The 5,824-nt window shown below is 37.8% G+C and overlaps 1 protein-coding gene across 1 annotated transcript in view; it reads right to left on the reverse strand.

Moving 5' to 3' along the window:
• LOC106867611 (coiled-coil domain-containing protein 102A) overlaps window positions 1-5,824 on the reverse strand; it is a 20,724-nt gene that overhangs the window by 14,228 nt on the left and 672 nt on the right. The window lies entirely within an intron of this gene.

Consider the following 5,824-nt stretch of genomic DNA (forward strand, 5'->3'; position numbering starts at 1 on the left):
TGTGTGTCCCACCTTGCTAACTATCAGCCATTTTGTATTTTGTATTCCTAGGAATAAACAAACACATGAATAAACAAAACACATACACTATGTATGCCACATTGATAATTATTATTATTATTATTATTATTATTATTATTATTATTATTAGGGTAGCAATCTGGCAAAATTGTTGAAGTCTTGGAAAATGCTAAGCAGTATTTCTTCCGGTTCTTTACATTTGGGGTTTGAATCATGCCAAGATAAGCTTTATCCTTCATCCTTCCTGGGTCAATCAGATAAGTTACCAGTCAAGTACTGGGGGTCAACAGTATAGACTAATCCTCCATCTCCTTAAATGTGATGGCCTTGGGCCAAAATTACAAATTGTTCTTCATCATCATCATCATTTAACATGTTTTCCATCCTGGCATGGGTTGGACAGTTTGACAGGAAATGGTAAGTCGGAGAGCTGCCCCAAGCTCCAATCGCCTGTTTTGGTAATGGTTTCTACAACTGGATGCCCTTCCTAATGCCAGCCACTTTATAGCATGTGGACTGGGTGCTTCACGTGTGGCACCTGCATGGGTGCTTCACATGTGGCACTGATATCGGAGCTTTTAACATGGCCTCAAACAGGTGCTTTTCTACTTTGCAATGGCATGGGTGTTTCTTATATGGCACCAACACAGGTGCTTTTTACATGGCACCAGCAATTATTATTATTATTATTATAATTATGAAAGTCAGCAGAATGGCAGAAATCCTTGGCATGCCAGATAAGATGTTTAGGGGAATTTTTTCTGGTTTTATGTTCTGAGTTCAAATTCTGCTGAGGTTGACTTTAGCTCTCATCCTTTCAGGGTCAATAAAATGAATACCAGTTGTGTACTGGGGTCGATGCAATCACCTTACTCCCTTCTCTTCAAAATTGCTGCCTTTGCACCAAATTTTGAAAACATCATCATAATCCTAAGCATTTTTGTTTTCCCAGGCAATAACAACCACTGTTTCTTTCAGTTCTTTTAGAACAGCACTCACCTGACCTATTAGAAATAGCAGCCAAATCTACCTGAAATCACAGCTTACCATGCAAAAGAAGAAAGGATAGTGGATTACGAAATGCTAAGTACACTATGTCTGTTTAGTACAGTGAGAACATAACAGCTGAAACATCCTTGGTTTAGGGACCTGTCCTTGGGCTAAACAACAACAGAACCAGAGATTTGAAACCCACCAGCAGCTTTAGTTTTTACACTACAATGCTCAGCATAAACCAAAACAAAAGATGATAAGGGGAGAGCCTTTGTGACAATGGTTTCTGACTGTTGTCCCTGACACTCAAGCGTGGCATGGGCAGTAGTTAAGGGTGTCACAAATTTTTTTAATTTAAATGACACAGCAAAAAACATCAGCCTCAATTTCAAAGTCATAAAATGGCAGAAAAGGACAGAATCAGTGAGAAAACCTGAAGATTATTGACTGGAGATTAGAAATTCATCGTTGGTGAGTTGTGTACCTCAAGCATGGGGCGGCAGGGTGGGCACTGACACACTGGAAACTAGTGTCCTATGTGACAAAGCGATCTGCTGGAAATAGCAGTCAATTTTCCCTTAAATTACACTTTTACATCACTTTAAACGGTTGAAAAACCACATTGGATAATATGCACAACCTGAAGAATGAAAATTGAAAGAAAAAATACAAGATGGCCACAGCTTGAACATCTTTCATCATAGGTGTGTTGAATGGGGTGGGGTGGGGGAACGACAACAACAACAACAACAACGACTACTACTACTGATAAGAATTAGTCTGAAATTTCTTTGATTTGAATATCAAATATTATATTACTTGGTCTAACACACAGAGAAAGAGAGAGGGACAGAGAGAAAGAGAGAGAGACAGAAAGAAAGAAAGACAGAGAGAGAGAGAGAAAGAGAAAGACAGAAGGCAGGAGAATAACATGTATGTGTGTGTGTGTGTGTGTGTGTAATGTAAGGGCAGAGGGTTATATATATATAGACACAAAAGGAGTGAAGAGGTATTGTAAGTTTGGCAATGTTCCTTAGCAAATATTACCTGTCTATGTTTTCTTTGAAGAACATAGACAAACGAACAGATGTTGGGGAAATCAAGGAAGGAAGGGAGTGGAGCAGCTGCACTAAACTTATCTAATATGTATCTGGGCAAAAAGCAGTGAAATCCTCCAGATGGATTAGGAGGAAGAGGAAAAGGAGGAGGAGGAGGAGATGGAAGAAGGTACACCACCACCACCACCATTATCATTTTAGGTAGTAATTGATAACCCAAACTCAGAACTGTAAGATCCAAATATGCAAACGTGTACACAAACATGCATCTACAGAATTTTATCAACAGAAAAACACACACACACACATACATACATAAATATATATTCATACACAGAAACAGGAAAAATTACAAAACAGTAAAAAAAGAAAAATGTTAGCCCCCCCCCCACACACACACACACAAAACTGGATAAATTTAAAGGATGAAGATGGGAGAACATACAGAATAATTAGATGCACACATACACACACATGTACATGTGTAGGGGAGGGAGAGAAAGCAGGGGATACAAGTACAGAGCCACACACACACATACAGTTACATATGCATATGCATACACATAACCCAACGTGAGGAGATGGGAAGAAAATGCTAAAAAGAAGGGCAAAGCAGATGAGCGAATGGTGTGAAGAATCACAACAAAACAAGTTGAGGAATTAGAAGAAAACAAAAATGAAAATTGACAGAAGCCGAAGAAGAGATGATTGTGTAAAGTTTAGAAGGGTGGATTGGGTAAGATGGTGGGGTGAACAAAAGTAGAAAAAAAAACAGAGGGAAATACATATATATATATATATATATATATGTATATATACATATATATTATACATATAATATATAGATGGGCAGGTAGATAAACAGGCAGCTAAATAGATAGACAGACAAGACAACGGAATAGTACAACAGACTGACAAACGTCCCACTGTTTCAGCTCCACCCCACTCCCCAGTCAATAAGTAATAAGAATACCAGAAGAGATGTAATTGGTTGGGGTGGGGGAGTATGAGGAACTAAGCCCATTGCTTGTGGGAATGAAGAAAATCTTTGTGTTTCTTCTTAGTCTCATGAACTCCATTCATATTTTTGAATGCATTATAGCAGTATAAGTCGAATTTTATTTACCCCAGAAAGATGAAAAGATAAAGCTGAGCTTCCCGGGATTTGAACTCATTACGTAAAGAGTCGTGAACAAGCGCAGGGCCGTCTTAAGGCACAAGCACACTGGGCAGTTGCTAAGGGACCCCATAGGTCTAACGGCCCAACTGTAATCTATGCATGTTGTGGTTGGCAGTCAATAAGTAAGTATTCACGGCCCCAGAACATCGATCTACTGAGCAGCCTTTAAAGCAGCTGAAGACTGCCACACCTTGCACAGCGGGTTCTGTCTGACTCCCTAACAATTCTACCAAACGAAAATACCAGTAATATGTAATGTAATCAATGCAAATAATCTTTAAGCTGTGGTCTCTGAAATTGTTGGTCTTGTGCCAAGTGAGAAGAAATCAATGGAGAGAAAGAAAGAAAGAAAACAAAAGAGGAAGAGAGAGAGAGAGAGAGAGTTGAAGCCATCTCATTGCGAGCTTATTATTCTGAATCTCGGTTAATGTAGTTGTTGTTTGCCCCTAAGTCGGAGCTGATCCAGCACATTTATAACCAGAGGCATTCCAACCTAGACCACCCCATCTGTGATTCGTTTTTTTTTGTATGAATGGTCTGCACCGGACTATGTTGTCCAATCTTTCCATTTTTAAGACAGGAGCGGGGTACGACTTGAGAAAGAGAGACTTCATTTGGTTACTATTTCTAATAAATCGAACGACCACATATGAGTTTCCTCGTTGGCTCGCCACGTCCCGGTTTCAATTCCCAGCAGAACCAGTTTCAAATCACGAAAGCTTTTGAAAAAGACATAAAAGTCACACAACCTTCCTCCCTCTTTTTATAAATCTTGTTATGTACCACATACGAAATATGTATTAAACGAGAAGGAGTTTATTAAGGCTTCGCAGGAGGAGGAAGGGGAGGAGATGTAGTTTTTTTTTTAGGGTTTCCTCTTTTTAGTAACAAACATACTTGTCTCTCACAGCTAAATATCTCTCACAGCTAACATAAATCAAAAACAGATTTCGGGGATTTTTGCCTGTGTACGACCAGGTGTCGTTTCAAAAAGTGAATTGCTCCGATGAAAATAGAAAACTGTTTATAAGAATGAAGAAATAAAAAGAATAGGAATTTGTAACATTCATGCTTTCTCGAAATGCTTATTAATTAATCCAGAAAACGGAATCTTTTTATTTCACACACACACACACACATAATTTTAGCGATAATTAATATTTTATCATTTCTCTCCTTCAGAACAAACAGATATTAAAATATTGAATATTTCAATGCTTCTAAAACAGTTCTAGCTAATCCATAAAGACGATCCTGTGGTTCGTCTTACTACAGTTGGTCCGGATATATATATATATATATATATATATATATATATATATATATAACCATTTCTTTTAATTCGATATCGATTTCTTTTGATTAGACAAAAAGCTGATTTTCTTCATAACTACCGAATTACAGGTATTTTATCGAGGAATGGAAAAGCAAAGTGGACTTTAGCGGGAGTTGAACACTGAGATAAGTCACACTAAAGGAAACGACAGTCCGGCAGTCTTCCACCTCGGCTACCTCAACCGATTTAAGAATTCTTTTTTCTTTTTTACATCATATATTATAATGACTTGAAGGGTTACAGAAGTAACGAACAGGAAATTAAAAACAGCTTTAATAACTGGGAGGTGGAGGGGAAGAGAATCGTATTTCTTTCTGTAATATTTTATAAAAAGGGAGGCCGTAGTGTGGACATTGGCTGAACAAGGAACAAGTGCACTCTGGCTACTGTTTTAATGTTGCCAATAGGATAGGCAGCCAAACAGTGTGTGTGTGAGGGAGGGAGAGAGAGATCTGTGTGTATATATTATGCATGCGTTGATTATATATAATCTACATATAATTTGCTATAGGTTTGGAAAGTGCATTCGGTTATTTGTTTATTATTGCAGGAGGTCGTACACAGTATCTCATGGGATTGATACTTGAAATCTTTAAATACAAGGAATAACTGTATCCATGGTATGTTTGGGCATGTAGAGACCGGTACCGCGAAGTAAAAATGGCAAAAATTATATAAATATATTGTGTGTGTGTGTATGTATAACGTCACTTGTTCCTCGGGGTCGAGTATGACTGTCGACCAGATTTAACTTCTCTGGCCCCGCATGTGACTTATGTAGGCCAATATAATATTACTATATATTATAAGCAAAAGCATATCATTATGAGGAATATAAGTTTTGTTTGTGGCATGTGATATTACACATTGGTGAACAGCAAGAACTGACATCAGCCACCGTGGGAAATAAATTTATGTGTGTGAATGAGTGGATGTGTAATTGTATGTGAAGTTGTGTGTGTGTGTGTGTAACATAAATTAGATTGCGTGGAATGAAATCGTTTTATAAATTATACAGGCTCAAACAACAACAAATACATAGCAAAACAAAATCCGTGCATTGTGTAAAATGTGATGAGGGTGGGTGCTAGTCGAGGTGGAAGACACTTTGAGAAGAGCATTAGAATAATTAAAACATTGAATTTAGACAGGTGGGCTACACGAACACACACACAAATACACGATATATATACATACATACACACACACACACATATATATATATATATATATATA

This window comes from Octopus bimaculoides, chromosome 20 (genome assembly GCF_001194135.2).
Source record: "Octopus bimaculoides isolate UCB-OBI-ISO-001 chromosome 20, ASM119413v2, whole genome shotgun sequence".
In the NCBI taxonomy this organism is placed as follows: Eukaryota; Metazoa; Mollusca; class Cephalopoda; order Octopoda; family Octopodidae; genus Octopus; species Octopus bimaculoides.